This window comes from Motacilla alba, chromosome 2 (assembly GCF_015832195.1).
Source record: "Motacilla alba alba isolate MOTALB_02 chromosome 2, Motacilla_alba_V1.0_pri, whole genome shotgun sequence".
NCBI classification, from domain to species: domain Eukaryota; kingdom Metazoa; phylum Chordata; class Aves; order Passeriformes; family Motacillidae; genus Motacilla; species Motacilla alba.
The window spans coordinates 98,992,878-99,018,863 of NC_052017.1; the positions used below are offsets into that span (position 1 = coordinate 98,992,878).

A 25,986-nucleotide genomic window follows, 5' to 3' on the forward strand; every position below is an offset into this window, starting at 1 on the left:
AAAAGAGGACAAGAGGAGGATCCTCTAAGCATATACAATTTCTCTGCTGCTGATCTATTTTACTAGTAAAGAAAGACAGAAAAAAATGTAACAAAAGATTAAACAGGCATTTAACGTGTTCCACATAACATTATTATGGCAATTAGTAAATTGGTGGTAGTGCTTCTCCAACAAGAGGTAGGATAAATCCAGCTGACTCTCAGCATTACAAACAGAGATCAGAGAACTGTTCATCCCTTAAAACTGCTAAGCTTTAAAAACTGGTCTGTATTTTTTCATGCCAAGTCTCTGCCTTAATTTTTAAAGTATTTTAATTTTAGTCAGAACAACTCAGTTGTTTCACAAAGCAAGAGAGAAAAATATCTTGTTTAGTCCTTGTTAAAAAGACAGACTTTATAAGAAAAGTTTCAAAGACGGATGTTTCCAATAAAGGGTCTGGGGTAGTTTTGGATAAAGAAGATACCTTCTGTGACCCTCAGGATTATTTCTAAATACATCTCACACCTTTTTCAAAAGATCCAGATTGCTCATATTTTTTAAAATACAGCTGAGGTCCTAAAAGGGTCTGATCTGACCAACCAATCCTTCTTTCCCATCCCAGAAGGAAAAACCCCTGAAGAAACATATACCACCACGGAGCCAAAGCAGTCCAAGGAAGCAGTCGTTGTCACAACTACGGCTGCCTCCTGTAAGTGACAGAGCAAGGTATCATCAGAATGTAAATTTTTGCAAATATACATAGTAAGGAATCTGCTTTTCAAGAAGAGGGGAATGTTTCTAACACTGGAGACCAAAATTCTAGTTGAACAATATTTCAACGTTTAGGCGTGCAAACAGTTTCAGGCACTAAAGCATTGCACCCTGATGAAGTGTACCTCTATCCAAAGTGATCACATTGAGCTTTGAAGTTTTTCTTAGGATTCACAGCATAATGGAAACACCACACATATGCCAGTCACCAGGCCACCACAGGAGTGAGAGGCACAGCCACTACCCTTAACCTGGCACATCCTACAGGACACTCCCCAGTAACAAGGACAGCAGGGAGAGTAAGCTTGCGGCGCCTCCAACTTGCCTTTGCCTCCCTTCTGTAGGGAGGTGATGAGCATGAAAAAACCTGTTACTGTCATTTTCCCCACCATAAAAACCATAGTAAATGATAGGGACAAATGAACTATGGCCAAGAACACTCCATTAAGTCGGCACTCTAAAAGTCTCATGTTTTCTTTTTGCTTAATATTTTGTACATTACAGCAAGTTTCCCTAATAACACACAGCTCAGATTCCTACATTTTCAAGGGCTTATTAAATTAGCATGGGTAAATAGGAAAATTTTCATATGGAATTAAAGACAAATATTCAAAATTGCAAGTGAAAACAAAATAACATCTGACCCTGTATTTAAAATACAGTACAAGGAATAGTACAAGGAATTTGTATTAAAAAACAAATACAAGGAATAATATACTTGATTTATTAATATCACTGAAAAATAAATTAGATGTTAATAAATTAGATAACTCCCAAACAATCAGGAATTTTCATCCAAAAAGTTGGGGGATAATGTGGAGAGAAATTCTTTCCATTTATTATGAAATTGAAAACAAACAAAAAAAAAAAAAAAAAACCACACCACAGGCCACTGTGTTTTTCCCAAGATCATTAAACACAATTTTGAAACAACTATCCAACCTTCAAAGAATTTCTCTACCCTAGCTGAAATCAGGACAGAAACTTTGCTATTTTTTCTTGAAGTAATCCTTGCAACTGATTTGAGAACTTACTAATTGAAAACATTAGCAGAGCCAAGAAGAAAACGTGATGCAACATAAAATCATGCAAAATCAATAAAATTTATATAACTGTCAATACATCCATTTTTTGAACAATAAATTGTTCAAAATTTCAAGAAACTACAAAATAAACTCTTGATGAATTTTCCTTAAAAATCCATGATCTTTTCCCGCTCTGTAGAATTTGCAATAAATTACCCTCAGCTTCAAAATAGTTCATCCCTGTGAGACTGGTTTCAGTTTCAGGATTGCAACTGTGTGGTAACTGCTTCTCTTTCTGTTGTTTTCCATTTCCAAACGTAGGCTTTGATCCCCTCAGCCTTGCTGGTAGAGCAGTCGCCTCACACACACAGTCTCTCTTTGAAGCCTTCCAACAGTGCCAAGAAAGAAGCAGGCTATGGCAGCAGGCTCAGTATTCTCTGGTTATGCAACAGATTAGATCATTATCAACAAAACTGGATGCCTCCAGCAGAGAAAAGAAATGGGGAATTTGAGAGCAAGTTTTTCTTTGCTTTTTGTATTAAGGGTGGCTGCTTGGTCAGTTTAAAAGCAGGAAAAAGTTACCTGCAATTAAGAGCTGGTCATGTCAGATAAGATTATAGTGAAAAACTCCATTATAAATATTACTGTCACATTTACCACTCAGTTCTGTTCCTTCCTTGGCACCAAAGTTTTCCCATTCCTTGTGTAATGCAAAAGAAATATTTGGCTCAAACTAATGCCAATAATTTAAGAAGTCTGATTTAGCCACATGGATTTCATTCCCCATAGATGAACGACCATGTGCCAACAGGATGCAGGAGAAGCGTCTGGATTCTCACATACCTGCAGAGAGAATCTGTGTTTCTTATCTATGATATATACATTTGCCCACAGCCTGTCCATGGGGATAGCCTACACATCTGTCACATTTCTGTCTTCTCTAGTTGCTCCAACAACATTTAAATCATCAATTAAAGACATTTCAGTTCACAATTCCACTTCAGTTAAAGGATAAAGCACCTACTGATTGGGCATGCAGTGAAGACAGGGATTTTGAGTCTTCATATACAGCAGAAAAATACATACTTAGTAATTTCTTAAGGGAGTTCCTTGTATAGCTGCATCTTACAGATAATTTAGTGAAGTGCCACCCTGCATGAAACAAATCCCCTGAGACAAGTTCTGACAATGAATGTACAGTGAAGAGGAGAGATTAGAGAATATCGAATAGATTAAACAATTTACTGTTTGTATGTAAGAATTCAGCCACTGAGGCTTACAAATGCATGCAAATGAAACCAAAAGGCTTTGAGAATCCTAACTAAAAGCTTTTACAGCTTCTACAAAAGACATTAAGGGTATTTAGATACTGGTTATAGGAAAGAAAGCAAGTACAAAACAGTTTAATATAGAAAAAAACCTACATGGTTGCTCTTAATAAGAGAGAATATTCTTATAGTGTTTCAATGTGTTAATTCTAGATCATTATAAATTTTTAAACTTAGAAAGCACTACAGAAGTTGAGTTTTGCTTTTCAAGTTCCTACAAAACAAGCACTAAAAGTACTGTGCATCTGGTTATGTTACAAAATGAATGTAACACTTAAAATGACATTATCCAATAAAACAAGTACTATTAAGAATGGCAGAAGTTACATGACCAGTGTAATTTGTGTACAAATGCATATTATCATGAGATCATCAGTAGCTTAAAGAAAATCTAGGAATCAGAAGCTCTGTGTTCTGGCCTTTATTTGCAGGAGATACTTTCCAGACATGAGATTACTTTTTTTTTTTTTCCATTTCTTTTACAGCTTACAAATTTTGGGCCAAATAAATTATGAGCATAATAATGAGCCTTAGTCCTCACCTGTTACTGCCCTTGTTTGATATTATCACTGAAGGATCAGAAAACCATATCCCCCTGCCTCTCTTAAGCAATCATACAATACTTTATTGTATGATATGACTCTTTAGAAAGACAGACCTAAATAAAATCAGGTGTTTAGCTGGACTGCCTTCATCTCTATTTTTATCCTGCAGTCAATAATAATTAAAAACTACATATTAAAAAAATAACTGGCATTTCCCCCAAATCATGCCAGAAGAAAAATCACTGATGAGTCAAGCTAGTCTGTAAGTGGGACACAAAGTATGATTCATAAGTCATTGCTTTGGGTTTAATTCTTGAGAGAGAAAAAGCTCCATCAATAACATCAGACAGAAACTCAACCTCTCATTACAAAAACATAGCATTAAATTCAGTGTGTCTTTTCATTCTGAGTATTTCTGTTATGTGTGCTCACCACAAGGGCTTGAAGCCACCAGTAGCAACCTTCAGCAGCTCCTGCAGGCAGTGAAATCTTGCAGAGGACACTGAGTGTGCTGGGCCACATTCCTGAGCTGTCTTCTACACAGCTGCGGGGCACAAGCTCTGGGTCCACCACTGGGGCAAAGGGAATGGGACCTTTCTGACTGAAACCACAACAGAACACTAATTATGGTTCAACTCAGTCATTGCCAGCATCAAGTTTATCAAAGCGGATGAGATTCACTAAAGCTGCTTAATTTGCCTTTTTTTTCCCCGAATGTAATATTTAGGCAAACTGCCCTACAACACTAAAGAAAAGAGATGAGTCCAATGAGATGATGGCAGAGGAATCAAGAGGAACAAGGAGCACCACCACTACTTTCAGACAACTAATCAGACACTAAGCACTATGTCAAAATTACCTCTGGGCCACAGCTTTTGTAGCAAATTGGGTTTTCAAGGGCATTCCCCCTCCTCTGCACTGCATATTTATCTCATGTCTTTCTTTTAGCCCACACCCAAAAGCAGAGGCTTTGTACAGTAATTCCATATTAGATCCAAGGGATATTTATGACAAGAATATCTTTAATATTTAAAGTATAGTATAATATATACAGAATTCTAGATCAATAAAGAAATAAACAAACAAAAAAAAAGGACCAGGGAGCCTTTTTCATTAAGGAGGTAATAATACAGTCAAAGGATCTATAAAAACCCTCTTTCAAAACCCTGTATGAACCTTGCTTTTCACTCACATCCTTCAAGCTGACCACTGAAAGAAATATAAAGTAATATTCATTTCCCACATGTTCATGGCAGTCCAAACGACAGCTCTGACATTGGAAACAGACTGGCAAAATATTTTATTTATCTTTAACCTCAGCCATGAAAAACATGAGAAATAAAAAATTAAAAAGCCATGCTGCTATTGGACATTTCACAATTCAATCACACATCATACCTGTACAGCAGAAAACATGCAAGAAGACTAAAATTCTAAAATGTAGCTGGATAGAAATGTGTGCTGCTTTCCCTGTACTGTCAGCTAGCAGGCCTTTAAAGGAAGATTATCAAAGGCACTCCAGTCACCGTGATGTGAAGACAGAATAAGTGAGCACGACCTTGAGTTCTCCCTTTGTGTTTCATAGCGTTTTTTCTTAAGTATTTTTAAATCATCCAAACAGTAAGTACTCACATGGCCACTACTGAATACACATGCTTTTGAATAGGATGATGAAAATTACTTGAATGAACGTCTTTTGGCTTATGTGCTCATTTACATTCCCCTCAGGAATAATGTATTAGCAATGTCACTGCTATGAACAAGTAGGTGACATATCAATAACTATCATCTATTAATAAATACTTTACTCATTCCATGAGGTTAATCTTCATGTGCACCCATGAGGCAGGAAATTATAGTCAGTATTTCCCTTGGGGATGCTAAAGTCATATTATAGTCTGTCCTGGTCCATGTGGGGATTCAGGTATCAAAGCCATAAGTAACAGAGTGTCAGAGACCCTGCCTCCTAATCCTACATTCTAATCACTGAATTTTGCCCATTTGATGAAAGAAACTATAAGAATCATGCTGTCTTATCATAACTGAAATTTAAAACTGACATTTATTAAAAGCTGTTAGAAGCTAAAAGATAAACTTGCCATTAAAAGGGGAAACAATGAAACTCCCATGATTTATCAACTGGTCTCTCCTTCATCTTCCAAGGACATATGTGTGATAACTGCTATAGAACTACTGCTCCCTCAGATTAACACAGACCTGTATTTGGAATAAACATCTTTTATAAGGAACTTGAGAATGTTTTCTCTGTCTAAATTTATTGACTTCTCTTTACCTGGCTCCTAGTCCTGAAATACACCCTGGAATGTGAACAGAACACTTATGATACGAGATACTGCTACTGTTGCCAAGCAAAGCAGGAGAAATATTGAGTTAAAGAAAAAAAAAAAGGTTTTGCTGCACAACACAAATTCACTGCTCATTTCCCTAGTTTGTTTCTAATAAAATTAATAAAGCAGTGAGTAGGTAGGCACTCCTCTACTTCTTCAAGAGTCTAGTGATTGCCTTCAGGAAGGGAAAACTCTTGTGGCACTCACAAGCTGCAAGAGCATTATAGAAGTAAGATTCTATCCATATGTTAAATGTTTATTTCCAGCACAACTGTCTTAGCTCAGTAAATGTTTATAAACTTAGCAGGACACTGACCTGGAGAACTCCCTTTAAAACTAGTAGGAAGTGCATGAACAAATCCCTTAACAAGTTTTCAGATCTCTACCCATGAGTTAAAAGAAAAATTAGGTAGGAAATCTTTCAAGATTTGAAGGAATCTGGAATGCCACTTGTCCAACACGCTCTCCCCCCACAACATCTACCCTTAATGTCTGCAGCAATGCATTTCTGTTATCACCCAGAATCCAGGAGGTGAGAATATGAGAAATAGTGAAGTTCTAATAAATTTTTAAAAATCAGTTAGGAGCTCAGCATGGAGATTTGAATGGGTTCAGGGGTTTGTAAAGATTCCTTCCATCTCAATTGTCAACCGCCTGCTCATGCTGAACGCACTGATGAGGAAATCCTCGGAGCATGCAGCAGCAGCCCACTGCAGGGACCTACGTCACTGGAAATGTTCCAAAAAAAACTTTTGTGCCTGAAGAGTTCTTTCCTTTCCACAAGTTCCTTAAGATAGAAGGAAATTAATGTGGCAGATTCTGGTAAGCACAGACAATGCCACTTTTTTGGGTGGGTATTACCTCACCCAAGAACACCCACTTGCTCTTTTTCAGCTGACTGAAGACCAGCTTCTTCTAGTACAGCTATTTCCTCCTACAGGGAACACTCATTTCTACTGTTGCTCTAACAATTAGAAGATAACACTAATCACTGCAAGTACTACAGGCCTCTATACCTCATCACACACACGCAAAACACTGCTCATTTCTACCATGAATTTCCAGCTTAAAGGGCAGTAGACAGATCAACCTCCACAAAGTCTTGAACACAGCTCTCAAAGCATATTCCTCCATAAGAGCTGGGCCAATACAAATGTTATTAAAAGCAAAGGGAAGGGGCTGGATTACCCATGGAATTATATAAATTATGAAAACCATACAAGCAAACGTCAGTCTTGAAACCAAACACCATTTTAACTGTCCTCCATGTAGGCAAAAAAGCAACAAGTAACATATTCCTTGATGAAAAACACTCCATCTAAGCCTGAAAGCAAGACTAAGCTGAAAATACAGGATTAAGCACTTCACCTTGCTTTGTGGGGAGTTTCACTGAGCACAAAAAGAATAGTCCTGTGTGCTTTATGCAAGGGTGTTTACAGGACAAGACTGAATTGCTGAGCTATTATTTTACTTGTGGCTCAGGAATCATTCCAAAGCAAACATGAGAGAGAATACAGCAACATATATTTTCAAAATTAATCAAATGCATAATAAACTTTAAGCTATGAAATTTTGAATTTTGTCAAGGTTGCCAAAGTTCAGCCCTAGCCCTTCAGTCGATCATCAAGATTATTTACTGCCTCGCTACTAGTCAGTACTGACAGACAAGTAACCCCAAAGTCACTATCACCCAGCTCAGGAACTAAATACTTCTTCCAAAAGTAAATATTTCCAGAAAGAAAACAAAATCCTGTATGTTGCTGATAGTACAAATAAGCAAACAATACAGGAAGTCCATGGTTTTCTGTTCTAAATACAACATTTTTCCATAAAGGGATATGTTTGCTCATATGTGAGAAAGGAGAATGAAAGTAAAGGTCCCTTACCTTTATTTCCACATGGTGGTAGCTAATCCAGTGTATACAACAAAATGGGATACAACAAATCTTATCTACTAAAGTGAATGTTCTGGAATCTCACAGTCATTCACCTATCACAGGAGACAAAATTATTTTTATCTTCTAAACAAAAAATTATTCTATGCTTATGAGAGCGCACAACATTTAAGACTGTCTCCTCATATTTTGAATTCTTGATTAAAAACTACCTCTTAATATTTTCCACAGTATCTCTTGCTCTGTAGATAAACAGTTTCTCTTGTGTCAATGTCAATAGGGCAGTATTTGATACGACTTCTCCCAAAAGCAAGCCAATCACAAAAGAAGTTTAATATTCAGAAGATGCATGTGTTCATGATGCTTTACCTTCTCTTCATTTATGAGAAATTCTGGAATTTGAGCCATCCACTATACGAAAAGAAACAACCTCTAACAACAAGAATTTAATCTACCCAAAATCCTCCTCAAGGGTCTCCAGAGAACCAGGACAACCCAGTGTTTCATGGCACTGACTCCAAACCACTGAAGCAAGCACAAGCCACATCGGAAGAGTTAAATAAAGCAGCTAAAATTCAGCAGCATTGTGAGCTATTCCAGACTACGGTTACTGTAACCTACACTGGGTGTCCTCTGCATAAGCACCTGTGTGACTTTGTGGACTGCTGAGACTCAGTCTGTTGCAACTGGCATAAGTTGCCACAGGCGAGTAATCACAAGAAACTGACCTTGGCAAAAGCACATTTTACACTTCACTGCTGTTCAACTGTGTTATACTAAAGAGAGAGCAAGTGAGCACAAGCAGAAGGGGGAGGGAGAGAGAACAAAGGGGACAGACAGCATAAAAGTAAATGTAGCCATTTTCAGCTTTACCTGCTTTTAAGATTTTAGGAGAGGTACATCACACCTCCAATGCACATCACAACCTACACATAGTTACATCAATTCTGCATGGTATCATTTTTAAACCATCAGGGTCTGAGGAGATTTTTGGAGGGGGAGGGAAAAGAAAGGAGACTAAGTACTAAAATAGAAATTAATATCTAAAAAAAAATTCTCCCAACAAGGAGGAGGAAAGTATAGAAGACAATTACAACTTCACATTTTCTTACCACTGGATTAATGCATAAATGAGGATTTTTAAATTGTTCCTTCCTCCTGTTTGGCTACACCTGTTGAGAGTGCCTTTTTGAATCAGTTGCAGCTAATAAAGCCTAAATGCATTCCTTGAGGTGTGCAGTAAGATGTCTTAGTCCTAGTTTTTAATGTTTCAGCTCAACCTTAACTTCAGCTCTCTACAGCCCGGCAGCAATTTGCAGGAACTGGTATGGTAAATTCCCCACTGCTGCACATGCAGCTGTGTCTGGCTTTTCTCAACCATCTTTGGTCTCCAACAGTTTGAATCAGTTATTTCCTGCTAAATAATTTTCTTAGTTTCTGCATTACTTTTCTTTGGTATTGATTACTGCATCTCCAAAGAAAAAGGATCTGGCAGAGCAAGATGGCACAGGATCCCATCATTAGCGCTAACCCACATCTTGCCCATATTTTACAGCAAGTTTAACACAAGGATCTAACCTTGAGGGTATGCTGGGTTTCCAGGACATTCGCTGGTTGAAGCAAAACATGCAGAAGCTTTGTACAAGTTCCAAAATACCGAATCACTCTCCACTTGGGAAATGTACAAGGTATGCAAGTCTAGACAAAGTAAAACGAGACCACATGCACTTTGTATCTGCTTCCTTACCGCTCTTAGGTCAATGGCCTAAGAACTCGATGCAGCTTCTCTTCCAGATCTTGAAGTCTGCTTTTCTCCTGTGCAGACAGTTTCTTTATTCCTCATCTGGTACCATAAATAACTCAAAACCCTGCTACAAAAGCCAGCCTTTGTTCCTCTCAAACAAGCAAACCCTTCATATCTCTGTCTTCACAAAGTCTCCATTCCTCTATGAAAACTCCTTGTCCTCCGTCTCAGTCCTCCAAATGTCATTACTACCAGTAAGCAGAAGTGACTTGTTTGGACACAGCCATGTTGTTACCTTGAACCATTCCCATCTGACATGGTATAATGACCTCCCCTGTCACTGGCCAGGGAGATGCAAGGCTCAGCCCTGACAGCAGATGGCTGATTCACACACACTGACGCTCAGCGACTCAACAATGATACCATCACGCTTAGCCTATAAATTATGAAAACAGCAATTCTATGAAGCATGACCTAAAATTCCAAGGGACTGAAGTATTTCCAAGTCTGAACTTCAGATCTGGGTCAAAAAGGTGTCAGCTGTGGATCTGCAGAATTTTAATCATCTCATCAGACTGTAGCTCTGTCTCTCACAAATACATGATGTTGGTAAGGCCCACAGGCATGCTTCCTTACACTGAGGCAGGACTCTGTCACAGAGGGATGGATGGGCCACAAAAATCCTCACTGCTTCTGTGAAGTGTGTGAGAAACTCTTGCAGGGTCTTGACAGAGAGTAAACTGATGTCTGCCACATTTTTCTGACTGCACTTGGGCACAAAATAGACTTATTAAAATTTTTATTTACTAAGTCCTATAGTAATTAGTTATAGTAGATAGAAAAAGATAAAGTAAAAAGGGCACAGTAGTTCTGCAACAATTCCTGTGATCCATCAGGCTTGGCTGCCTGTGATTAGCATTTCTCACAATGACAAACAGCAAAAGAGAGAAAAGGGTGACAAAAAAAAATCCCTTATAGGTACTCATATCCACAGGAAGAACAAATCTTTGCTTATACTAGGCCAAAAGTTAGCGGATATTACACAAGAGCACCCTCAGCTGAATGTAAGGATTTGTCATCTCTTACTTCTTCAATACATATCCTAAACAACAGGTTATTGAATTAGTCTCTCTCTTTGCAGCTCCCTCTGGGTCTCCCAAACCACAGCATATTTCAAATATATGTGTCAACCAGTACTGCTTGAGTCATTTGACTTGATAGTTCACTAGCTAAGATCTCATTTTCAAGTAATTTTACTCATTAGGCAGAACAGAAACATTAACTGGGTCTTCCCCATCCATACAAGTAATTACCAATAGGCTGGCTACTGCAGGCATCTCCCTTCTCTTTCCTCTTCCTTCACCATCTCTTTCATGTTAGAGAATTGCTTGAAACTCATACATTTCCACAAAATATACAAGGGCTGGCAAATCAAAATCTTTTAACATCTAAAAATTACTAGGAAGGTTTAGCTATAGAAAGAGATATATATGGGTATCTATATCTATACAAAGTATCCAAAAGACGATGATTCTGTGGTGTAGTGTGGTTGAAATGTTACTAGAATGGGATTAATTTGACCTAACTATTCCTCTACTGGGAAAAGATTACATTTATTTGAATTACATTTACCTTTCTCAAAGTGTTTAAGAAAGAAGTCTTGTCTAGTTTAAACTCATCCAATACAACATCATGATATCCTTGAAGTCCAGAGAGTCAGGAGAGTCTTGCTTTTCCTTCTAGTTGTGAATATTGAGTGTGATCTACAAGAAAAAAGAAAGTGGGGGGAAAAAAGTTTGGCAGGCAATCCTTTATCATTTCAATGGGTCAGTATTTTCAAAATCCTGACAGAAAATAGCCCTGACTCCAGAAGTTCAACCAATCAATCAATCAAACAAAAAACCACTACTAGGTTTCCAGAAAGAATTCAAAGCAGATTTATTTTTCCATGTCAAATATTCTGTCTCTCTCTTCACTGTGTTAAACATGAAGATATTAGAGTGAAAGGTGTCATTTCCCTTCCTTATTAAAAAAAAAAAAAAAACAACAAAACAAAAAAAAAACCTTGTAATTCTTTGCATATTCTGCTATAAATTTAAAATGACCATAATGGAATTTATAACTTTTTGTTAGAACCTACAGAAGAGAAAGCAACAGTTTCTCTGATGTGAAATGCTAATACACTTCATAAAGCCAGTAGCAACTCCTGAAACAGAAATAAAACTATGAAAAACATAAAATACCCTTTTCTCCTACTAGACACTTCAATTAATCAACAGCTATTGGTGAATAAATTAAGTACTCAGCAGCTTTGTTGAATAAGCATATTTTAGTCTGGAAACAGCTGTGAGAAGTTCACCAAATTTTATTCTCTGCATTGTCCTGCTGCCTCTGGAGTTTCCAGTTTTCTAAGGAACATCACTTTTTCTGGAGAGCACATTGAGCCCACAATTTTGCAGATACTCATTTGGTATAGTATCAGCTCAGTCTTTCTAGTTCTCTCAGTGACAGCAAGCAAACTCACAAAAGCTTTGCCTCAGATTTCACAGGCATGTGTGTGCCTCTCTCTCAGTACCCAGGCCGACGTGCCAATATGTAGGATTAAACTTTTTCCAAGGTTGAATAAGCCACCATCTGTCTATCTTGTGTGGTGCTGTGCGCCATCCGGGAGACTTGTCCCTTAGAGCATGTTTCTACCATATGTCACTCCTGAGTGATCAGTTATGCCAAGACATTTGGGAAAAAATGACTAAGTCGAGCTGGAAAACCCTTTCCGAATTCCAGAGGAGGTTTGCCAAGCCTGTATTTGCAAATAACTTCACATCAACTGGTTTTTGCATATATTGTGCATAACAATAAATAATAACCTTTACTCAAACAGACATGAGGTACGTGCCCTCCACTGTCCAGAACTCAGGGACTTTTTAATAAGCCAAGGGATTCAAGTATGACACAGCTCCAGGAAAAATACAAGAAACTTTTACAGCGATTTTTACAATCGCGAACTTAATAAAGGAAAAAAAAAAAGCAGATGATAAGAATATATTTCAAGAAAGACTCAGCCTGTTGTTTCAAAGCCACAACAAACCAGTAATTTCTTTCAGAATACTCAACTAGAAATACCTTAGGCAACTGCATATAAGAATTTTTCCTAATAGTAACCATCCAACAATGACCATCTAAAGTGCTCACCTGCACGCAAAGTGATCACCGAAACTACACGTTAAACTGCTGATACAGTCCATGCAACTAGAATTTGTCTAATAAAGAATATTACTCTATCCTATTTTAGATTTAAAGAACCATTTTATGTTCCAATTCCTCAATTATTAAATTAAAACTCAAGCCAACATCATTCTTATGGCCAGCTGAAGGCTGCTCATTTACATAACTGACTTTCAAGGGCACTTCCTTACACAGCAATTAATACCAGCAAAAAATCCACCAGATTCTGCTCCCTAATGTTAAGGAAGACATTCTTGAGAACATTAAAAGAAGAAAGAAATTAGTAAGTCGTGATTACAGCCTCCCTGAGTAAGATTAACATTGAAAGAAAATCTACTCCTAAGGGCAACAGGAGAAATATTAAATATGAGAAGACAAATTATAGGAATTATTACATTTAGTGACAAAAGTGAGATGAGGAGCAGTACTAAAGTCCAAGAGAGAACATCAACCTTTGTGGTTTGCCTTCAGAATTTGGACAATCATTGAAAAAGAGGGAAGACATGAAACAAGGATTCACTACAGCCCACTGAGATTTGTAGAACAAAACACATCAAAAAGCAGAAAAAGTTCATGTTAGACAAAGAAAACCACTTCTCTAAAAAGGTCATTTTTAAAGGAAAATTAGGTAAATTATCACCTCAGAATGGATTAGGATTTTTTTTTCTATGTATCTAAATTAAACTGTCTCCTTAGGCACAAAGAGTGAAACTTACAAAGGTGAGGATGTTGATAACAAATTAGACTACCAAGGAAAGAAAGCCTCCTACTGCAACATGGACTTGCTGAATGGAAAGAAGAGAGGAAAATAAATATAGACCAGCTAGGCAAATCTGGACTACTTACCTACATAAGACACCTAATGATACTGAAGCCAGCATATTTTTTGAAAGGCTCAGCTCCTTCCTGGCCCACTCTGACAGCCTGAGGCATTCACACTGTTGAGCCAAGAGAGACTGGAGAGGCTGGTTCTACAGCACCAACTTTCTGCTAACTCTTCTTATTCCAACAAGAAACCTTTAGGGTAGCATGCACCTGCCCTAATGTCCTCCTTGCTTCTTGCATCCACCTACAGGTCCAAATAATCTTCCCTTCAGGATGAAACACGATTTGCACATGAGACTGACCAACTCAGAGGGTTGCAAATGGGGACAAGAGGGGAGGAGGGAAATACATCAAAGCTGCCAATTAAGACAACTCTTATTCTGGAAAAAATTTCTGCTATGAAGCCGGTCAACAGCTTCCTCACAGAAGGAGCAGCCATGCAGCTTCTGCACTGTCATCTCTTGCCAGAACTACAGCAGAAACAAGAGTTTCTCTTGAGCTTCTCAACAAGCATTGTGGAGATCCACACATATCAGTAAGGAAATCTATGGAGCAACATAAAGGGAGAAAACATTGAAACGTGGACAAAGATTAAATTTTTTCTTTCCCTTTATTTTTGCCTTGGGGAGGCTCAGGATCCATCATCCATTTGTCTCATGCCAGCGCAGACATCCAAACAGGAATCTTATCACTCTTTGGAAATATGACGCTTTTTAATTTGGTTTAATCACTAGGAGTTCCTTGGAAATTCTTGGCACACACAGGCTGTTTTCTTTGTCTTCCACTTAGCGTGTACTAAGCCTCAACTCTCTGTTGTTCTCACAAACTTTTTAGGGAACTCTCAAGTCTCCTGGAATTCAAAAGTTCAGGATTCCAATAATCACATGCAAACCCATTCTTCTAGAAATAAATTCACTCTTGTGGCACAACTAAATGTTTCTGTTACATAAATGAAAGACTTAACTGAAACATCTGCTGATAAATACAAGACTGAGACACCTCAAAGGCAGCAACAGTGAAATTTATTTCCACAGGAAACCTCATTTAGCGGGTATGAGTACAGAGAGTGTTTAGAGACAAGAAGGGCTCTTCAAGCACAAGGCCAAACCCAAAGACTAGTTATGTCCTCTGAGCCACCCATCTGCAGGGTATTTCATATATTCCCACAATCATTCATCACAATTCGCTCCCCAGTGGAGACTCTGGCCCCTACTTGGCAAGACTGTTTTATTTCAGTGACCATGAAGTAATGGAGAAAATGCTGTTGATGGGAAGCTATGAAATGTCTCTAAAAGCAGCCAGTCCTCTAACATGAAGTCCATTCTGCAAGGACTATAGTAATGCAACATAAAAAGAGTTTGTTTTTCAAAAATGTTAATGCAATATTAAAACAATACACATTCTCTTTTCTTAAGAACAATCAATACTCATAAAGTAACACGAACAAAGACAATCTCCACATGCCATGTGAAAGTAGCTTGGAGTTACCTTTACTAGGGGTGCAAAAAGAGGGATTGTCGAGGCAGAGATAAGCCTTGCTTTTTCCAATCACAGAGATAAAGCAGTTTTCCTCACGTAGCTTTCCTCTTCCTCACTTCCCCCTTCCTCCACACAAAACCCAAGAAAAGCTGCCATTGCTTTAGGTCAAAGGAAAAACAGGCCCAGCTGCCGTAAGCCAAACAACGTACAGGTTTGCTATCTCCCCTGCTGTTTTGGCTCGAGCTCTTCAGACTGGAAAATTCAGAAGCACGATCTCCCAAGCTCTATAAATGCCAGAACCATCTAAGAGGAAAATAGGACAAGGCCACCCCCAGGCAAATTTGTACTAAAATCTGTTGGCTGCAAGGCAAAAATACAGTAAACATCACATAGGGACAGACTGCTCCTCAGAAAATATTCCACAAGAACAATATAGCCTCCAAAGAAAGGCTGCACTAAGGGGACTTCTGGAGGGAAAAAAATGCAATGTTTTAAAATCCTTGTGAGGAGTTAGCAAGCTAATGGCACACTCAACGACAAATTGTTTGACAGGCAATATGCTTTTGACATTAATCCAAAGAAGAAATGTAAAAGCAACATTGAATATTCTCTACGAAGTGGTAACAAATTGGGTATCCTAGAATAGTTCTGCAGTTCACTAAGGAAATTTTGCTTTTGTCTGAACAAGTGATTACATAGAATAAAACAAGTAATAAAAGCAATTAATCATCAATATCACCACCCTGTATTTTCAGGAAGGACAATTTTAGTTACATTTTTGCAGTCCTTGAGATATGAACTTTGCAACTGATTACAGTATGTTTTAACGTGCTCTACACTGACTCAACCTTGAAAAACAAGCCAAAAACAGAAGTTGAAACATCCTTTTTCCTGTGTAGCTCCAATTTGCAGTAGCAAGAAGCTAAACAACATGCTCTCCACCAGATGGCTGAAATAAAAAGAACACTCCTTCTGATTAATTAGGAAACAAATGAATCTGCTGTTAGCACAACAAGTTACCATCAGGAAACCTGGGTTCCCATTAAACTTTGATATTTGTGCTTTCTCTGCAACTGTGTTCAAGACCATCCTCAGATTTGTCTCTCCTTTAAGAAGCAAAGTATTACACACCAGTCCATCACACACAAGTGTCACACCAGACACTGCACAACCAAAACGGGTACAGGCCCTTTTCACAGACAAGTAACACCATAGTTTTCCTAAAAGAGAATGCATCCATCACAGCAGAAACTAATTAAGGTCTCCCAGTGTTGTGAGGAGAACTGATGGGCAAAACCACACATCCCTTGCCAGGGTTCAGTGAGCAGTGGAGGCTCATGCATGCACACCCAAGCTCTCCAGCTGGTCCTGGAAACCAAAATCCCCAGAGCAGATATAGTACAAGGAGCAAAGATGTGACAGCCCAAGCAGCAGAGGCCAGCCCATGGTTCCCTGCCAAGGGAGGCTGCCAAGGATGACTCTGAACATCTCAAGTGAAGGCTCAGGATCCAGTGCAGGCACTGGGATGGAGAGGGGTGGTGGCATAAAGCACGTGGAACTTGCACAGAAGATGTGTGAGTGCATGCACTTAGAACATGAATATAATGTTTGCTGCTACTGAGCTGAGTGCTCTGGGAAGAAGGAAACTGAGCTAACCTGACCCAGGAAGGTGCAGATAAAAGTTCTTGGTATTGTCATTATTCCTCTGGTTTCTTTGCATGAACAACTGCTTTATTACACCAAACCTTAACAAAGGACCATTTCAGAAGCTGGCTATGGGAAAGAACCTACCATGTTTCAGGCATAAAGGACAATTTTGCCTTCTTTACTGATAACATGTGTGTCTAAAGAGGCACAATGCCTTAGTGAGAATCCAGGACTGCCAACTAACCCACACCTCTATTATTTAGAGTATTCTACTTCGTGCACAACTGAAGTTCTCAAACATGTCGAGTGTGTTATTTTCTAGGGCCAAAGGGACTGGTGGAGACATTTATTACAAACTAAATCTAAGTCTCCTTTTTAAAATCCAAGTAAAGGTATTATATCTTATTAAGGAATTGAGAAAGCTCAGAGGCTTGAATAAGAAAACCCAAAAACACTTCCTCACACATTAAAGAAGGATTTCAACAATTTATATATCTAGGAAGGCCACTGAATTACGCTAAATGACTGTATCTCATTTTTCCTTACAGGCTGCTGGTAGTTAGGTACTCTGGGAAATACAAGCATACACAAATGCAAAAGAGCATGGAAGACACTAATATTTCAAAGTGCACCTATCCATTACATCACACATACAATTACAGGAGAGAAAACTACTATTTTTTGAACCTTTACAGTCAGAAAATGGACCTATGTAAAACTTCAATAAATACAATATTCTTTGGCACAGTGTTTTTAGAAGACCCACTTCTCTTTCTTTCTCTTCTCTTCGTTTGCTTACAATTTACTTGATGCTTTCTCTAAGACTGGTGTTGGCAGAGACAGTGAACAATTAAACCTGTGTACCCTCTCCCCACCACTCACAACACTGAAGTTCTCAAGAATATCTTCCAATGTGTCTCCTTCTCAGGACAAAAAATCCCTGCTTCCTGTGGACATAAGCCTTTCCATACCTCTTAAAAATGTTTTTTCCAAAATTTTCTCATCCGGTTATATTGTTTCTGAGCTGAGGGACCTGAACTGCACATGATACAAGACGTTGGTGAGCCATGAACATACAAAGTGGCAAAAGGATGCCATCTCTTTTAATTCTCTATTCCTTTATTAATATTTCCTACCCTTTGCTTTTCTGATCAGTGTGGAGTAGTGAGCTCTAGTTTTACACTGCTGTTTATCATAACCTGGTAACTGACTCACACATGGTAACAGCTCATAACTCACCATTTTTTTTTCCTATGTAGACCACTTTATCCACACTGAATTCCACCTGCCTTTCCACTACTCAGCCACACAGCCATGTCAGTCAGTCCTCCAGTTCTTGATGGTCCACTTCAACCTTACAACGACGAGCAAGTTACTATCATCAGCACACTTTCTCACTTCATCAACCAGGTCCTTTCCAGTGTACAATTTATGGGCTGAATGCACCAACCATTCCAACTACTCTGGTGACCGAGAACCACTTATTCCTACCTTATTCCTCCCATCTTCTACTGACTCTTCCCACAGAGCTTGTATTCAATTCATCTTGGTAACATGTCTGTGAATACTGCATTATGAAGTAGATAGTGTCCTTGTTATTGACAAATTCTACATCTTTGCAGATAAGATGTAGGGGAACAAAGTAATGTCATTTTCTGCCTTTTGATTAAAAAAAAAAAAATCCCTAAGCGTTTGCATATTTTGAACCCAAATATCCAGGGAATATTAAGTAACATCTCTCTCCTTTATATATGCCATAATTAAGAGGTGGCACAAGCAAAACAACAGCTTGTGCCACCTCTTGTGGTGGCAAAAATTTCTCCTCTTGTAACTCTTCCACGAAGACAAGACTTTATTAAATATTCTAACAATTTTTAACCTGAGGATCAAAAAGAAAGCAAATATTTTATAAAAATAAATAAATATTGTCCTGGTGCCTGCCAGCTGTGTGGGAGTGCCAGCAACTGCATAGCAACAGAAAATTTTCTGAGTCAGCAAATTACAGCTTCCCCCGAGTTTTCTCCTTGATCTTAAGCAAATTGCTACTATTCTTTACTAGGTAAATTGATTAATATTCATCCCCCTAGTGGCCCATTTTTGCTGACCATTAAGTTAATGGTACAGGGAATAATGTCTTTCCAGCCTTCTAACCTGACTGTTTCCTACTAGCCTACCACAAAGGGCACCTGAATTCTGAAAAGATACCACTATGATTTGTAGGACTCAGCCATGGGAAACTGATTCCACTTGCTCCCATGTGTTCCTGCATTAACAGTAGCCACAGCCTAACCCTTAAATTATTCTCTGAAACCTGCAATGACTCCTCTCATCAAAGTTCTCTCCTAACATTGATCCTAGTACTATTTGTGGCACCCTCAGCCTCTTTGATATCACCAATTCCAGACTCTTTGTACCTGGCTCATTAGCATGAAGAGTGGCCAGAAGCTCTGAAGAGCACAAGACACAAGATGGGCGCTGGCACCCTCAATTTACATTACACCTCACACCAAATAACTATGTCGTCATCAAGCTAAAAAGACCAAGAAAACAGCGCAATGGAAAATTTCAACTAAGTGTGGCTTCGTCATTAAAATCTCTATTTGAGTTTTTTTGTTGGTTTCATTATATGGAGAGGCAGAAAGCTCTCTAAATAGATTTGCTTAGTTTCCGTGTCTGTTGCCAAATTTCCATCCTGTGGAACCAATCTTAAATAGAAAAAAGTGTCTCTTCCCATCCTCTGCTCCTTGGTGTCATTCTTATTAAGGATACAGAGTAAAAAGTGAATGGAAATTAACTAGTCACAGTGGGGTTCAAATCCAAATATTAACTTTTTTAATTGCCAAAAAAAATTCAGATCACTTTGATCCATAAGTCTGTCTTTCTTGCAGCTATGGAAAGTTTTTAAACGGAAGGCTGCCAACAATGACTTTGTTATAAACTAGAGTTCACAGTTGTTTTTATGGAATTTTGTCTCAGTAACTTTTAGCTCAGCAGTTCTCATGAAAATATTTCCAAACCACCAACTTGGCTAAATATTTCCAGTAAAGCAAAATAATCCCTAGCTCCTAAATACAACTCTACTTCTTTTTTTAACTTCACTTTATCCTTCAGAAAACTAGTATAGCTTTAAACATGGGAATGACAGAGAGGAAAGAAAGGAGACAAAAAAAATCTAAGAACTTCAAGCAGCCTCTCATATCTCTGGGTCATAGCAGATGCAGGTCTGGAAATGGAGATGAGATTTGGGAAATAATCTCCCACATATACACAGGTATTAATAGCAATAGCAAATAAAACCAGAATGAACACTGCAATTTGAAATAGTGCAGTACGTGCCTAACAGAAAGCTCTCAAATAGATTTAGCCATTGTTAGCCCATGCTCACTTACAGAATTTCCACACTAACATAAAAACATTATAAATGCGAAAGAAAATCTGATGGGCTTTGTATTGTCATTCTGTTTAGCTCTTTCAAAGAGGAAGCGTAGAGGAATCATTTATTATAACCCTTTTCGTATCCATCAGATGTTGCATGTTTTATGTAACTGTAACACATTTGGCAAACTCTTCCTACCTACCCATATGCTAAGGAAAAGCTCACACTGTGCAAAGAAACCTTTCTTCACAAAGTAAATTTCCTCGTAGAGAGGAACTGCAAGTTGGACCTAGGGCTCCAAGATCTCCAGGCCCTCCTCCTTCTACAAGGACTTATACTTCCACACAGCCTAGAACTCCTGTATCTGCCTCCCTGGGAAGCAGAGCTATCCGTCCTGCGCTCTACACATGCCAAAACAGCAGTTGCACTGGGTCATTCCGCACACCAGACCACAACACAGATGCAGTACAACCAAGGCAAGCCCTCATCCGTGCCCCTACAACGGCTCTTTCAGAATGCGACTGCCAGATGTGCTGGCCAGTGCCCTCCATCACCAGCGACCAGGCCCATTCCCCAAAGCACAATAAAAGGACCCTGACATCCATGACTCCACCATAGACTCCAGGGCAGCCAGCTGGGCATGAGAGTTGACCCCAGGGGCCAGTCCACATGGGATGCACTGTTCTGCATGCAACATCCCTTGGTCTTTCACCTCAAGCACAAGAGGCCCCTACCCCTGATCTTGAACCCAAACTTCATTCGTCATATGTATGAGACTAAAATTTGCAAGCTCCAGGGGTAGTCCTGAAACTTCTATCTTCCAGCTTTTCTCTACAGTACATGGGGAAAATGGCAGCAGCTGTGATGGGTGGGAGCTGCCACCAGAATACCCCAGCAGAAGAAGAAGAGGAGTGTATGGAGAACACGTAGGAAGCTATGGAGAAACAGAAGAGGGTATGCCACAAAGCACTTACAGCACAACTTGAGAGTAAAACAAACCACCCTCAAACAATGGGGCTAAAAAAGAAATGGCAGTGAGGAAGAAGATGATGAGAAGAGTCCAGGTGCAGAAGAATGAGGGAAGCTGTTCCAGGCAACCAAAAAGGATATTCCTTCTTGGTTCATCCTTAAAACATTCTTTAAAATCTAGAATTTTAGAAACAGATTTGCAGAGCAAACTGATAATGCATTTCACTCACCAGAGCTTTCACCTGCAACCTATCTGTGCAATTTTAAAATGCTTTCAAGTGAAAACATTTGCTAATTAAATATTTCACATAAATGTCAAACAGTTGTGTTTTCTTGGCAAATAACTGCCAAAAAAAGCAACCTCACCATAAGATACATAGTGAGGTTCATATTTTTTACTAGGTTCTACAGTGAGACTAAGCAGGAAATATCCTTTGCCTTCAAACTTGCGTGGGACTTTTCAAACTGCAGAGAGACCAATTGCTTTATCTAGCGGGATCATCCTGTCAAGTTTTGTTGCTGGCTTTGCTTGGAAAGCTGCATCACTACCCTTTAGAGACTCTTGAGTTGCAGACAAAAATGTCTGTAACTCAAGCATATGGGCAGAATTTAAAACTGTGATGCACTGGTGTTAACAAGAACTCAGGCAGCCTTTGATTGCAGCAATCGCGGCAGGGTTTCTGCAAGAGAAGATCGGAGGTCACTGTTTTGAATGCAGGAAGTGAGCAGCCAAGTGACCAAAGGGGGAGGCTGCAACAGGGCTCATTGCATCTGTAGAAAATAGTGCTAAGCTCATCCATGAAACAAGAACAGAAAAGGGATCTAAGAGATTAAAAGACACAGCATTTGTTTTTTAATCTAGGAAATGAACCCTGCAAGGAAGTATGATGGACGGGACAGACAGAAGGATAAGAGTAGGCTGCATGAGAGATCTGCAGGACAGAAGCTGTCCTGACTGAATAGGTTTTGACCAGTCCTACCAGGGCTTTACATTGTAACTGCAAAGAAATTGGGAAGCAAATCCTTGTACCACCCTTCTGACCCACCTGAATGTAGCTGCAGCACTAGATCTGAACCCGATGGGCAAAAACAATCTTCTGTTGACAGGACAGGGAGAAATGCATTCATTTGTCTGCTAAAAGGGACTGTAACTGCCTATCACCTTGAAGTCTTGCCTGTTCTTTCTAAAAGGGTACCAAGGCACTGGATATTAACATTTAGAAACCAAACCAGGTAGACAAGCCCACAGGAAAGAAGATTAGGTTTTCTGAGTGCTAAGAGATGTCATACTAAGCAAAGCATGGGTTTTATTTTACAAAATGTAAACTTACATATCAAATTGTTTCAAACAGCTAATAAATGCCTCCAGAATTGCAAAGTGGTTTATACACCCAAAAAATTATGGAAATTAATGGACACTACTGGATATCAATTTTCTGAGATACCGTTTTTTTGGCCCACTGCTCTACAAACAAAATGCACATTGATAGAAATGCACAGATGGCCAAAAATACTCCTGCTTCACAAATATACCAGTACACTAGATGGATTACATAAAATTCTTAAACTTTCTAGATCTCTCAAGTACACTGTGTGAATTATGCTTGCTTAGAATAGAGATAATGCAACAAGTAACTCCAGAGTAGTCTTATACAAGCAAAGAAAACAAGTGTAACAACTCACCACTGATTTTCAAACAGGCAACCATTTAATCCTTGCTAAAGTAAGCATGAAGAATATCAATTAAGGTATCTTTATACACACACTGAATCTCTTCTCCAACCAGTTTATGATCCTGTTCCCAATTAGGCTTAAAGCTACTGATGTTTTTTAAGGTCTGTTTTGGGTTTCTGTGGCAAGGTTTTCATAGCAGAGGAGCTACAGGGGAGGCTCCTCTGAGAAGCTGCCAGAAGCTTCCCCTGTGTCTGACAGAGCCAATGCCAGCTGGCTCCAAGAAAGACCCACCACTGGCCAAGGCCAAGCTCAGCAGTGATGGTGTAGCACCTTTGCAGGAGTGTATTCAAGAAGGGAGGAAACCGTGTCATTTCAGCCAGAGTGAGGAGTGAGAAGATGTGAGAGAAGCATCCCTGCAGACACCAAGGTCAGTGAAGGAGGAGGGAGAGGTGCTCCGGGCACAGGAGGTGAGACAAGCCAGCAGCCTGTGATGCAGACCACGGTGAGGGAGCTGTGTCCCTGCAGCCCATGCAGGACCACAGTGGAGCAAGAGCCACCTGCAGCCCATGGTGGAACCTCAGCTCAGAGCAAGTGGATGCCCAAAAGAAAAAGGGAAGCTGTGGGAAGCCCACCCTGCAGCAGGCTGCTGGCAGGACCTGTCGATACATGGACAGAGGAGTCTACACTGGAGGAGCAGAAGAAGAGTGTGAGGAGTCCTCCCTGAGGAGGAAGGAGCAGCAGAAACAACATGCGATGAATGGACCACAACCCCCATTCCATCTTCTCCTGTGCCACTGAGGAAGAGGAGGAGGAGGAGAAGGAGGAAGAAGTAGAGAATACAGGAGTGAAACTGAGCATAGAAGAAGGGAGGGGTAAGGGTGAAAGACTCAGTTTTTATTTCTCATTACCTTTCTCTGATTTGATTAGTAATTAATTACTTCCCCCAGTCAGATCTGTTGTGCCCATGAGGGAAGCTGCTGAACCATCTCACTCCACTTTTATCTCAACCCATGAGCCTTTCACCATATTTCCTCTCCCCTCTCCAGCCAAGGTGGGGAGCTGTAAAGCAGTTTTGTGAGCACCTGGCATCCAGCCAGGGTCAATCCCCCCCAAAAAGTCACAAATTATTTCAGAAACAAAGGTCTCAACTCTATAGACTGAGGTCAGTCGTGATGAGAATCACATTCTCCTGTGTCTTGACCAGGCTGGATGGGATTTTGAGCAACCTGGTCTAGCAACAGACATCCCTGCCCACAGCAGGGGGGTCAGAACTAGATGATATTCAAGGTCATTTTCAATCCAAACCATTCCATGATTCTATGACTTAACAAGTTTTTCTTCCAAGAGTCCTCACTGTAGATGTGTAGGAGTCTGTGCTTTGAACGCCTTCTACAAGCAACCAACTTTACCCAAAAGAACTCAGAATATGTCCAAGAGCTATGCAATGTACTCAGGGATAGAAACGCTGACAACAAATCATTTCACATGTGTATTGTACACTTCTAACTAAATATTGCTAAATAAAAAGGCAAAAGCAGAGAAAGCAAAATGCTCAACCAAAAATATTTTTAAAGAAAATAGGGAAAAAAAAATATATATACTGTCTGCACCAACTAGATTTTTCCCACATGCACCTATTATGAAAATTTCTAACACAACTGTATCTCAACACATAAAAAATACTCCCGTTACACTTGACATACTATATTAGTTTTTTGATATGCATATATTACCAATATTCTGCATAGTACATCACGTATATTGTACGCTTCCTCCTACTCTGCTCCCAAACACCTTTTCCAATAAGGCTGTCACAGCACCATCTCATGACTTGTACACTTTATTAATCTGTAGCGAAACAAGCTGAATGCAAACTCAATTGTTTTAACCATCCACATTTCTAAAATTTTGGCAGTGCGTATCCTAATTTGACTCCATGCATCCCTTTAAAACATCAGAAGTGTATTCATGCTTCCTTAAAACCTATGTGTCGAATCATTTTAGTTATGGTACTCAGTATGTAGGTAATGCTACACATGCATGCAGAATGTCACATATGACTTAGTGGCGACTGTCATGTGTCACACGTTGCAACTTCCACCCTCCAAAGAAGAAAGGAACATGTATTTACAGTTGCATCCAGAGCTGAACTCTTTTTTGAGACAGAGAAGAAAAATTACACAGTCTACTAAAAAAAGTAAAATAAAAGAAATTTACCAATTATGTGCCTAATCTTCCCCTTTGTGGCTGCATCAAGGCAGCTTCAGGCGCAGGGAGCACAGTGTGCTGTGACAACCCCATCCACTATGTCACGATACTCCACCACGTTTCTAAGTTCTGCAGCTTATGCAAGCTCCCAAATCTTCCGCATAATACTTACTCATCCAGCTGGAGAAAACACAAATAATCTAAAGAACCAATAATATACACGATTTACATAACACACCCTGCAAAACAGAACTGTGGGACCAGCCTAATGAATTACAGCAAGACGGAGGCTGCGAGGGCTCTGAGCGCCCAGCTGGCTGTGCCGGGCACTTTGCACCGCGTGTGCTCCTGGATCAATGCCTCCTCTGAGACACGGACACAGCATCTGCACAGGCGGTACCTGCTCCACTTGTAAGGGCTCAGGTTTAGCTAAAGGCACACCATTTACACTGTTTTCTAGTATTTGCCTCACAGCAGGTGCTATCACAGGAAAAACCTACCGTCTATTGCCACTGACTGCCGGGAAATGGTAACTCCATTTGACGGAGAGATAGTGAGTGAGCCAACTCAACAGAGTCACCTGTGTCAGTGAGGGTGTGACAATCACTAGGAATAGAGGGAATCAAACCACATGGGTGAAAAGAAGTAGTTTTATGTACGTGGAGTGTCTTTTCATAACCAGCTTCATCTCAAAGAGCTCCACTTTTAAAACCACCTCAAAATGAAAAGTGATTCACTGGTAACCGCATCTGAGTTTTTCAGTATCTTATAAAAATCTAAACAATAGATCTTAAAAGGATACCAGCTTCTAGAAGATCAGAGTTCCATCTGAATTGTTTTAACCTACTAGTAAGACTTTATTTTCTCTTATCACATCATTTTCACATTTGCCTTTTCTGATGTTCATTTAACAACTTGCATTATTTTGATGTTCATTTAACAAACAGG

The 25,986-nt window shown here is 39.4% G+C and overlaps 1 protein-coding gene across 2 annotated transcripts in view; it reads right to left on the reverse strand.

Moving 5' to 3' along the window:
- Positions 1-25,986, reverse strand: part of LDLRAD4 (low density lipoprotein receptor class A domain containing 4) — a 284,731-nt gene that overhangs the window by 229,777 nt on the left and 28,968 nt on the right. The window contains exon 2 of one of the 2 annotated variants that reach the window (XM_038163288.1): positions 11,268-11,398. The exons of the other annotated variant lie outside the window; for it this stretch is intronic. The gene's annotated coding sequence lies outside the window, so the exon portion shown is untranslated. The remainder of the gene's footprint in view (positions 1-11,267; positions 11,399-25,986) is intronic. 2 annotated transcript variants of the gene reach the window in all.